Genomic DNA, 13,550 nt, shown 5'->3' on the forward strand with positions numbered 1-13,550 from the left:
TGTGTGTACACTTGGTCCGGTCCAGTAAAGTCAGTGCGGAACCAGAAGTATGTGATGAATACTCACTTGTAACGGGTAGTTTGGTACCGGAAGTAAGCATGTGTGTACACTTGGTCCGGTCCAGTAAAGTCAGTGCGGAACCAGAAGTTTGTGATGAATACCCACTTGTAACGGGTAGTTTGGTACCGGAAGTAAGCATGTCTGTACACTTGGTCCGGTCCAGTAAAGTCAGTGCGGAACCAGAAGTATGTGATGAATACCCACTTGTAACGGGTAGTTTGGTACCGGAAGTAAGCATGTGTGTACACTTGGTCCGGTCCAGTAAAGTCAGTCCGGAACCAGAAGTATGTGATGAATACCCACTTGTAACGGGTAGTTTGGTACCGGAAGTAAGCATGTGTGTACACTTGGTCCGGTTCAGTAAAGTCAGTGCGGAACCAGAAGTATGTGATGAATACCCACTTGTAACGGGTAGTTTGGTACCGGAAGTAAGCATGTGTGTACACTTGGTCCGGTCCAGTAACGTCAGTCCGGAACCAGAAGTATGTGATGAATACACACTTGTAACGGGTAGTTTGGTACCGGAAGTAAGCATGGGTCTTTCTCGCATATCACAAGTTGGCGCCCGCAGAGGAGGTCGAGAACCAGCTTAGTGCTGGAAGTAGCGCCTCCGAGACATACAGGCTATATTAGTTTATGTATGTCATATCATGCAGCTTTTCATTCTCCGTTTCACTCTTTTGTGGATTACCCAAGTAAAAATATTTTAACGAAGATAGAAGGCACAAGTAAAACACACTATTACATTGAAAAAATCCCTTTTCACATTTATAAGAAATCTATGCCAAAAGCAGAGTCGATTGTACTATTTTGAATGCACTAAACCAGATATTGGTGTCAGCAGTACTACAGCTGTATAATGTTGTTTGTAACAAATCAGGTCTGAACTGGACAATCCAATGATTATCACCATGTTCCCAAGAGGTAACGTATCCTGTCCCACAGGTGACACCGCCATAAAGATATGTTGAGTCTAGTGATTTGTTCACCTGAAATAATTCGGGAAGGTATGGTATAAGTAAAAATAGAGAATTTCATTTTTTGTCACCGATGCATCAAAGTATAAATGCTGTGACATCTTATAATAAATACTTGAAGGAAATAGGTCCTTTCTCAGAAACTGTAATTGATTGCTTGTTTTAAATTAGGGATTATTATTAAAATCATGAGTAATATTGTTGTAGCACGTGTCTTAAGTTGTGAATATTTTTTTAGTCCATGTTTAAAAAAATGTCATCGATATTGCAATGTTGCAAGATTTTGTGTTGATAATCGAATTCTGTGTTTGTATCTTAATAGCGTTGCTATATGGCAACGTTAACTTGTGAACCACTCATTTATATGAGAGTGTGGTTAAAAAACGCACGTGTTTAACAGACTTTTCATGAGTGTTTTGTAGGGTTATTTCCTCCCGTATCAAGTAGACGCGTAGCCATGTGACTGCAATACTGCAGTTTTATTTGGGTGTTGATGCATGTGAACCAAGAATATACATGTAAATGTACAATTTAACCGAAGAAACCGTGTTAATTTCTCCAGACATCAGGATAAACTTTTAATAAATTAACGTTTTATTCCATACTATGCACACGAAAAGCGTGGACATAAAGACAGGCCACTTAAAGCCATTATATTACGTACTGTAATCGGTCGACCGATAACTACAATGTCAGTCAAGGGACAAAGCTTCTTTCTGTCCTCTTGGAAAGATTTTATTGACTGGGATTCTAGATGTTGAGGAATGAGGACAATGTTTCTGGATGTACAACGTCTTTATTCTGTATAGCCGATCTTTTGAAATGGATTTTAATGTCACATTCTTGGCAACGACAGTGAATCTATAACAAAACATCGCCATACAAACGATAACCTGAAAGAATTATTTTGAATTTACATTCATATTGATTTGCTACATATTGTCTCGATTTTGTAAGAAATGAGATTTTCTTTAACATTAGACGTAAGTGGATAGATTTAAACAGAATACTGAATCTCGGATCAGGACTCCATTGGTTACAATCTGCGCTGTATACCAGGAGGATTGCAACAAGCACCTGTTTATGATTTATTTAGTAAGTGACGTTTTTTACCCGGAGGGCAAGACCTTTTTGTCCTTTTTGTGAACGATCAGATATTGCATATATTTTTTTCAGTTCTCTGAAGTATGAATCGAACATTCGATAGCCTAAGGAATTCTTTATTGTTTGCGTATACCCAATTAAACCGAATAGATACAGTCAAGCCTTATCATTACATTCAACAAAAATATGATATCTATAATCTTTAATGGTTTGTATTAAAAAACCCACAAATTAAAGTAAAGCTAAAGTAATTAATTAATTTCATTTAAGTAAGTAGAAATTACGAGACTTGTAAACATTCAAAGGGAAACAATACATACCGTGGCGTGATGTGCATCAAAATCAGAAAGCAATCAACGGAGAGTACATTATTATGAAAACAAAGTTAACAGGACCTGTCAGTCACGGACAGAAGCTGAGAAGTGTAACAGTCAGACTGTAACAATGTAGGGAAGAAGGCAGTACCTTTATGTAGAATGGTTATTATATGTCAAATAGAAATACTTGTTTCATGAGAACGGGTAGACACAACTAGCAACAGCTTCTTTGGAAAAGAGCACGGACATAAGTCAAGTGTATAGCCCACACGAGCAAGAATGAGGGTCCTACAGGTATTTTCAAAAATAGATAACGGGTTTTGTGCATTGAAATGTAATATGATCCTGAATCTGTATGGTTACTGCAAATAACACTGACTATATAAAACCGTTTCTGGTGCCCATCGCCATGGTATTGCTGGAATATAGCTAAGAGCGACGTAAACATAACCTCAGTCACTCATTCACTCACACACCACAGAAATCAGAATATATCAGAAACTGTGTCCCGATGAGAGAATGTGTACGATTTCACCCCGCCTTTAACAAAATGTCAGTGACATCACGGCTTGAGACACCAGATATGGCATCAAAATGTACAGAGAGGAGGGCGTGTAGGGGTGCACGGGTGCGCATCCCGCTTTATACCTCCTTTTGTTCTGAAAGTTTAATCATTCACCACTGAAACTTCTCTCGTGAAAACGGGTGATAAGAACTATACAATCCCCACTCTCTAAAAAAAAACCTGTATCCGCTTATGAATGGGCTTCAGACATTGTATGTTGCGTTCTCTGTCATTCGTCGTGACGCGAGGACACGATGTAAGCACCCGACAGACATACAAAGACAAAATCTTCTTCATCTTGGGGGTTTATGCTGCCCTTGTCTCTCAAGATACTATTGCCAAAAATGGCCAAAATCACACGGTGTCTATGTCTCGAGAACATAGTGCACCCAAAGGATAATCCCCAAATCTCAACTACAAATATGGACATGCTTCTACTTATTACATAAGATTCGCAGAAACAAGTACTCCCGAATAAATCGATAGTACAGGTACATATGGGTGACAATTTACATTCTAGAGCAGGACGTTTCGATACAGCTTTTTGTGTCGTTTTCAAGTAATGATAGTAAAAATGGCACTCAAAGAAACTCAAATACATCGTGAGATGCATCATGGTGACCCAGACTGTCTAGGGTCTTGAAGTCCCGTCCCCTGTAAACCGTGTTTGGCTGGTCGTGTGTCCACCTGATGAACGGCATGGCCTTGCAATCCAATACTCTTCTGTGCTGGGGAGCCGGTTTCCACATGTGTTCGCTTATCGTTCACTAGTACCAGAGAATATGGACATGTTGACCTGTTCTGTACCAGGCCAGTCAATGAAGGGCATAGATCGGGTTGTCCCTTCCTCCCAGTAGACCCACTCTCCTTGAAACCACTCTCCTCGGGTCCACTATCCTTTGATCCACTCTCCTTGGATCCACTCTCCTTGGGTCCACTCTCCTTGGGTCCACTCTCATTGAATACGCTCTCTTGGGGTGCACTCTCCTTGGACCCATTCTCCCTGGGTCCGGTCTCCGCGGATAGAGGCTGTAATGGTGGAAAGCTGAATTAGCAATTTTCAGTTATGATTTGAAATAGACAGTGCCGTTCGGTCTCTCTGTTCTGATACATGGCACCTATATCATTCTGGAAGTAGACTGCAGTTTTGTAAACGAAGTGAGAAGCGTTAGACTGATCCAAAACACAATACACCGCTAACCGGGACATTTTGATCCTTTGCCAATGTTCTCGCTTTGAATAAAATTTGTTATTTTTCAGGGTCAGGATTTGTCACATTGTCGCATGACGCGTTGATCTGAGTTAAATGAATAACGACATGAATAAAATAGTTTATTGTTCAGAGCTTGATTTGATGAGACAATCACCACGTCCTATAACGACATACCATAGGAAACATATACCTTACGCCATAGAAGCATGGTAGATAAATATGACACTATCCCACTACAGAAAATGGCAATAGCTCCACCCTCGATATAGTCGATAATTCATGTGATTACAGAACGTACAATATCCTAATTACTATACTGTTAGTATGGAATTAGGCTGATAGGCAACAATGATTTTGCAATCGAATACCCATCAGTAATTGAATTGCCAGGTTAGAAGAGTGAAAAAACTGAAACAGGTAATTTCATTGCCCTGATGTGGCAGGTTTCATCCTTAATACTGAAGACATTACTACAACAATGTTCAATTTAATTCAAATAGCTGCATCAACACCAGTATATAACAAGTATTGATATAATTCTAAAAAGACACAGTCTGAAAGAGACACTCAGGTGAAAATCTTAATATGCATATTTTCCAAAAAATGGTTAACGCAGCTGTTCTCGTCACACTGCCGATGTGTCACACTGTAATATCTCACGAACGCATTCACTGGATGGGTGGAACATAAAATTTTTAATTACTATATTCGGTTCCAGGAACCAGAGGTCCGAAGAAGTCCTGCTTTCCCTGGGAGTCAACCGTCTGAAGATCAGAACCCCCTTCCTGGATACAGGTATCCTGGCCCGATCGGTTGGTTGAGTAGAGGCGTTTGTAACAGACGTTGAGGTATGGTTCATAACTGTAATTACCATCTGTAAACATTCTCGATGCGCTAATCGAAAATCATACTATATAATCACAAGTAAAAATTAAGGTATCCGTTCACCCAGTCAGAAAAAATCACAATGTTACAAATCAATCAACATTGTCAGGTATTGAGAACAAAAATGCCCAAAAGTGGTCCAGTGATAACTAAAACTTGTTGTTTCGCAATATTACTTTTACACTTTGTACTTCTTGTCTTGTATATAGTTGTTCAGTGAACCATGTATTGTGATGTGCAGTTGTACATGAATTTTGTTGGTTATGCAGGGGTTAGTGAGCAAGTTGCCAAAATGTTAGACCAAAGACGCTAAAATATGCAGTCATCACGGAAAGAAATTTCCTATAAAAAGTATTGTAAAAGATACAGGTCTAGACATGTGAACAATCTAAATATGTATAAATTCCATGTCATGAATGTATATTCTGCAGATTTTCACTGATAACAACATCAGTATGATTGCTGGTTCGGAAATGTATATGTTGTGTTTTTCACATATGTATTCAAAATATTCCACGAAAAAGGCCAAGTTTGGTAAGTGGCATTCCATATTTTCAACTATAGAGCTGAACCAATATGTTTTAAGATAATGTAAGGGAATAATGTTAACTGGTTATTGTGCTATGAACCCGTGTAATAATCATGGTAAGTGTGTGCTGAAATCTTACAGTCAATACAAAAAAGTACATTTTTTCAACACGAAACCTAATTTCACGTAGAAATGCATACCTATGCCAATCATTACTTTTAAATTCCATTGGTACGCGTGTTTTTTTCATGAAAACTGGGGCAGTTTGGTAGCCTAGTGGTTAAATCATTCGCTTGTCACATTGAAGGTCCGGGTTCGATTCCCAAAAAGGTCCGAATGTGTGAAGCCCATTTCTGCTGTCCCCGCTGGAATATTGAGTAACTCACTCACTCACGCTGACAATCAATTCTCATACATTCATTTTTATAAGTTTAATGTCAAATCAACATCACAGTTAAAATAAGAAATCTTCCTAAATTTGTGTTTGCTTTATCCACACAACAAAACAATAAACAAGCTTTCTATGACTACTCTGAAATTTGTATTCAGCCTGAAAAATGATGAAACAATATGAACTGGAATATTTTCATGGACACTCACCTAATTCTCAGTGAATTATCTGAGAGTCCCAAAAATGTCACAAGACGTTCCACAACACCTTGCTGAAGATAAGCATCTCCTGTACAAGCAAGTGTCCAAAGTATGATGTATGGGGCTTTAATATGTTTTATAACTGTATATACAAGATTTGCTGTTTCTTCATGGGCAGTATGTTGCTTAACCGCCAGATGTTGAAAGAAATCTAAAGATCTGTTGTATTTTGTGTTGCTCTTGATATGATAATGATAACTGTGGTGAAACATCTATCCTTCTTTTTCCTCTTTCTCCTGTTAAACTGGAAAAATACATAACACATATGAAACCCTATTAAGAACTTTGAACAAAAATCACTGTATGAAAATTGTCATCATTAGTTACACTCAAATGTTTCACTCATTACATTTATTTTTTTTTCAGAAATGAACCTGGAATTTCGTGGCACATATAGTTATTTTCTGGATAAGTCAAAAATACAAATTTGCATGATTTATTATATGATATTTATTAACACAGTTCCCTATAAAATGTTGTTCTTTTCACAACATGGTTACTTTATTACAAATATTGACTCCTCAAAATCACAAAACCTCAATAACTCTGAAGAACTTCACATTGCTACATGCTGGAAATTGATCAGAATAAATTTATTTATTTATGATGTTAGATGTTCCTACTGCATCATCTTACTATACGATAACAAATGATATCAAACGATTCACTGATCTGCACACGTCAGCTCCTCGCTTACTGCACGTGCCAGGATTAAACTATGCCAGCCGTTTAATGGAAACAAAGACATAGATGCCAAACTCACCTTGATTAATGACCAGTCTGAAGAAGACGATCTGACACCTCTGCAGTTGATTGGACAGGTTGACGTGCTATTCATGCAACGTAGTCCAAGTGATTTTGCAGTTTGGTGCGAGTGTTGTCCGTGTTTCTGATCGTGAGTGACACGGCGAACGTCGATCTGCGAGTATGGTTATCTGGGACATGTCCCTTGTATCTGTACTGTCACCATAGCCGCAAGCCGTTGTTTGTCACCGGAAGTACTAAGCAACGTAAGGTCTCGCGAATCGCCGTGACCTACGTACGGGGAGCTATATGACCTTGACCATGCCATGCATTTACTAATAATGACTGTACTTTCTTGACTCACATAGTTTTCTTTCTCGGTCTTTTAAATACGTTTTGGAATTCATCCCGTTACCTTCTGTAAATTTCCTAAAATTCTGTCCGATGTAAAAGCTCCAGATTTTCTCTGTTTCAGTCAGCCTAAGACACTATCCTTCCAAGGGGGCTTTGATGGGATATTTTGCCTGATAAACTTCCCCAAATGTATGATACCGACGTCGTTTGATCTACATTTCAACGCCCCGATACAATTTGACACATTACAATCAATACACGGTTTCTTCAACACTGAGGTAGACTTGTTCCAAGCAGCAAGGACAATAGCCTAAACTTTACTTAAGAAGACGTTAATATGTTCATATGTATGTTCCATACAATATAAAGCTACCGTTGTCAGGACTGTGCAGATATATCGACTTTATCATGGGTATATCATTCACTGGTTGCACTGCAGTCTTCCCTATATAATAAATGAAGTACTGAAACAAACCATCAAGATAAGTATAAGTGGTACTGTTGAATTGGAACTGGTGCTGGATCTGGTCCATTATTTCCACTGCACTCGGTTGCCCTAATCGGTTGTAGGTTGTATGCCAAAAGTCTCACGTTAGCAGAAGCTCCCGGGTCGGCTTGAATGCCTCCTTGGTATATACAACACATTAGATATAGTGTGCTGAATACCATAGCCTCACATGTTGACTGCCTCATACATTCATTAGCGTAGTCTAGAAGACTATCTACTGTTAGAAACATTGTGAAGTCAGCAGGGATGGTGCTGATCAGAACAAGATCAAACGTCACCTGTACAGTTACCATGTCGAGTCAAAATTTGAGTTCTGGAAAAGGTCGAACATATACTAAAATTCCTCTCTCAGCACGTCTTCCGCAGTTATGGTCCGGGACGTTATGAAGGCTCCGCAATTTAACATCTACCCCTGGCTATAACACAGCATTATTAACCTTGATTTCATGTTTTCAAGAGTATCTCTTCTAATAGTGGGGTGGTGTCATATCGTGTGCAATGCCACACAACAATCTCCATAAGATGTATTTAAAAAATGTGATGCCCACATCAGCGCATGATGTATTAGAATTGATAAACATCAAGAACAGGGCTTCCTGGATTGGCTGGGACTCTCCACTGTAGATGTGGACCAGTGTATTGGGGTTTTGCAGATCTAGCACCAGACTCCTAGGATAACTGACTTCTGGATAGTAATGCTGTGACAGCTAGTCGTCATGGTAACCGTTTTGGGTATCGGCATCACAATAGTAAAAAACATGACAAATCCAAATGTCAGTGAATGTCCTTTATTCATTTATTGATATCTAAAGCACATGTTCACTCAAGCAAAGACACGTGATACTTCAGAGGGGTCATATATAGTTATATGTGCAAAATAGCTTATCACGGATGCAAACTTCCAGGTGGTCGTGAAGTCGAGCACCGGACCACCCAGCATTACTTTCACGTGGCATCAGATGTCGTTTGTCAATCAGCAGCTCTACAACTCGGCTTGATGTACGTAATCGCCTCTAAGGAATAAACATCAGAGTCTATGATGAATAGTCTGATATGATGTATAGGCAGTTCCAGAATCGGATGATTTATAAGCATCATCAGAATCGGATGATATATAATCAGCATTGGAATTGTAACATTGTGAAATAGCATCAGAGACTGAACACATTAATATTCTACAATGCTATTGTCATAGATTACTCCAAAAGAGAGATCCAGATTAGTGTATATTGATATGTGAAGCCACGACGTTTCCTTAGGTGATCATTCTATCGACCACTCTTTAGTGGGCAAACCATGCGTTAAGTCAGGTCATATTTTTGCAGTTATAAGTAATATACATGTAGGTAACAACCGCGAAATAACTCTCAACGTTGTCACAATAAAGGACTGGAACGACCTCTTCACACCGGCTATTCTGGTAGTACTTTAGTTTGTCACATTATTTATGTGATATGTGACTGATGTACTATATAGGTTTTGATATGACACTTTTTGCGATTAGTATTCAGTAAGTAATTCATGTTAACTGTGTCTCGCCTCGTAGAGCTGGAAGATTCCTGATGTGGCATTAGACAATATTTATTATTCCTTCCTGCAGTCACCGCTTTTACACATGAGGTTCCATAATCCTGCAACCACCGTACAGCAGCGTAACACGTGTACTGTGGTATACAAGCAGTTGACTCGTGTGAAATGGTAGAAGTACACACACTAAAAAACCCTCAAAAATAAAAAAAAATACGCACAAAAAACTTGTCCCACCATCATTACTTCAGTAACTGCGTTTTGACGACAGAGAAATGGAGAGAGACAGAGAGAGAGAGAGAGAGAGAGAGAGAGAGAGAGAGAGCGAGAGAGAGGGAGAGAGAGAGAGAGGGGGGGAGAGAGACAGAGATATATATTTGGTAGTGGGATGTTTCTTTCGCAGCTCAGTATATTATGACAGGTCTGTACGTTATCTAATTGTGCACTGACGCACAGAAGGTCGGTTTCTATTGTGTCTGTATTCACTTCATGCCTTTATGTCATGTTGCCAAGGTACTATAATAACGACAACAGCAGCTGTTGCCTTTACGTTTCACATCTATTGGCACACAATCAGCCATGCTGTTTATACGTGGATTTCAAAGAGCATGAACCGTTTCCTCCTTACAAAAGCGTTTTTGTTAAGGTTACAGCAATCAAGGTCTTTGATAGTGTATCAAAGTGTTTCATGGTAGAGAGGGAAATTTGACGCATCAATGACAAACATGATGTATGATGTCATGGTGTAATTTCGACAACGTCTGCTCATGACAGTTGAAACTAACGCTTCGCTTGTTTTTGTTTTTTGACAGGTGGCAACAGGAGAGCTGGTATCATTGTTACTTGATTGAAGGATAGACACCTATGGCATAGTCGGAATCATTCATTGTCATGATGCTACTGTTAAGGTTTTGTTGCTCTTATTCAAGCAATGCTTGTCGCCAGAATAACAACAAAACTATAAACTTGACCACATTGTCGGTAATACCTGCAATTGTTTTTGCTAAGCCAACAGACGAGACAGACATGTAAACTGTTTCAACATGGACGGCCGACGTGAAAAAAAACGTGGTCACTCAGGGTGGAAAAACCCGGAAATAGAACAATCGCGTACAGCGAGTTTTGTCATCATCTAATACCCCACTTCATTCTTTAGTCGGAATGCTGTCGGAATGGCAGTTTCTGGAGATTCCTGGACATTTGACATGAATTCTGAAACTTCTTACTCCATTCCTAATGCATGCTAACTATTCGTGTGAATTCTTATAACATGCCCGAACGTTTTGAACATGTTCAAAACTTTCGAGGTACATTCCAAGTGGAAAAATATCGAACGGCATTTGAAGCGCATTTGAACAGCATTCAAGGTATTCTTTCCATTTTGTTACGGTTAATAAATTGCCGTGACAAAAGGTAAAAGAGATCCCGTTTGAATCAGCAAACTATAACACAGACAAGTCTAAAATATCAGTAATATATTGAGCAAACAATGAACTAGCTACAATGAATCACAATTCAGATCTCTAGTACAAAGCAGTTGGGTCACAAGTCTAAGAAAATGGATCACAAATATCAAATACTGACTCACCAGAATCTTAGCACCTTACCGTGAGGTCAGACATATTAATTGAACGTAGTTTACAAAGTCATGGGTCCGGCACGAAGCTCAGTCTTCTAGGTCAGATGATTCAGATGATGTTGTTGATGAACAATTGATGATAGGCATGGGGACACAACTCCAGTATAATCCCGACTGTAGGTCCTCGTGTCCGTCAACACAACAACCAGCCTTTATATATACTGACACAATGTTGGGAACTTTCCAGTAAAACGTGGTTGCAGTATTCAGGCAGAACATTCACGAAAAGGAGGTAAATAGTTTGTCAAGAGCAGGTAACTGGAACGCCATCAAAAGGCCTGCCGCTACAAATACTATTGCCATTAAACATATATGACACGAATTGTGATCCGCAACTCAAACTCAAAACACTAAGCATTGTGACTCAGTGATAACTATCGCCCAATCAAGGAAAATACAAATAAAAAAACCCCACCCTCTCGTAACAGTATTCTAAGTATTCTGTGCGTATTCGAGAGAGAATATAAAAGAAAAGCCTCTGTAAATCCAGTTAGGATGTCTCGAGACCCGAATGCACCTCGAATGAGTCGGAATGTATCTCGATTGCTGCTGGACTTCAGGGGGAACATTCTTCAAATGTATCGGAATATTTCGACTGAAGTTGGAATACAGCGCCAATGTACCTCAAATACAACCCGAATACACCCCAAATACAGTCAGACCGTAAGGAATGCTCTTCCTAAGAGTCCTGACGTCATCAGAACATCACTGAATCATATAAATACGTGGTCACCTGTCACTGACACGTCAGATACATTTGGGAGATGCATCCTTACAAAGCTTGAAAGAATTGTTTATTTTGACATTCTTTCACGAATGCGGTTCGAACTTTGGAAACATTTTTGTGACTGATTCTCCTTCATTGCTGTTAATTCGAAATAAATTTAGGTGTGGAGGGGCATTAAGCGATCCATCGTTCATTGCTATGCAAGAACATAGTGTTATGAGGATGTATTTCTGTTAATGTCACATTAATAAATTTTTAGTCACGTATCGCAACCATTTAAAGCGTTGAGTATGTATTTGAACTCACATCTTGATCTTAGGCTGTGCAATTTCACATGTAAACAGTAAGTTTGAGTTACCTCCTCTTTGCTTCCGGGGTTTTCGGTAGTATGTTGTGAGTGGTTTCCATTACTTTCGGGATGACCATAGTCGGGCATGGATGTTGCTAGAGAAATCTAGAACAGTATTATAGATATGTAATGAACTGTTACTGAAAGGTGAGGGAGACTACTTTGGATTTAGAGCCACCTGTCTGCAAACATCAGCGTTTCAAGACCGATCACCGAACAGGTCTCATCTACACTGAACCTTCAATAGCTGTCAATAATCTTTAATCCGTACATCTGGTTTTACTCGAAATATTCATACATCGGTGAGTTAGTATTTTAGATTTAGGATCGAATTGTATTGTTATAGAAATCTGTACTGTCATTTATCGTAACCTTGTTTATTCAATATACAATTCAATATTATAGACTTGTGTTGTATTTTGGTGGTGTGGTGGGGACTCGCAAGCCTTTTATCTCAGTAATTTCTAATCCTTAACAATAGACATTGCTGAATAGGTAAAAACATTGAAATTGCAAGTTTAACGTAACTGCGAGTCTGTCACGTCAGCATTGTAAATGGGCGATGGGTTGGCGTAACGAGGGGCTCTCTGTTGAAGCAGTTGCGTGAACGTTTGGTCGTAGTGGTCAGACAGTACAGTCTCAATGTCCGCAGGGACCCTTGTTGATAGCATAACAAACCAGATTTCTACACCATCGGTAATCGACTAGAGTATCATACGCAGGACCGATTTCGACAAAATTTCATCGTGCTCAGTGTTTACGACTGGTCCACAGATAACCAGAGACTATGTGTTACGGTTAAGAATTTTGCCGTGACAAAAGGTGTAAGAAATAATTAACAGCAAAATATACAGAACATACACACTCGTAACAAATGGAACAGGATTCAGTGACGAGTAACGTTTCAGGTTGAGCTTTGTCGACAGCAGGATACGGGTGTGACGCAGAAGAGACCAGTGTGTTGTTTCAAAATGTAAAAGTCACCTTGACAACAACATCCACGTAGGGAAACCATTGCCCGACCGACTGTTGACGCAAGTCACACTCTCCTTAATATCTATACTAGCAGATACGTCGATTCATTCGAATTTCACAGATACGATAAAAGTTTTCATCACATCTTGCATCGTGTTGTCCCTCAAAGTTCAAACACAAACAGTACTGAAATCTATCGAGACCATTGGGCTGACCTTGCTTCCAGCCAATATATGGTATCTTTACAACACTCCCATCTTTCTCATACACCCACCTTCCATCTTCGTAGCGTCCACTTATGTAGGCTGCAACACACAGAAAACGAATATTAGAGCACACATGATCATCTTTGTCGGGTCATCTACTCGTTTAAAATCAGAATATGTTTCCGATGGATTAAATTTGACTTGTGTTTCTCCATTGTCT

Source organism: Haliotis asinina, chromosome 9 (genome assembly GCF_037392515.1).
Source record: "Haliotis asinina isolate JCU_RB_2024 chromosome 9, JCU_Hal_asi_v2, whole genome shotgun sequence".
In the NCBI taxonomy this organism is placed as follows: Eukaryota; Metazoa; Mollusca; class Gastropoda; order Lepetellida; family Haliotidae; genus Haliotis; species Haliotis asinina.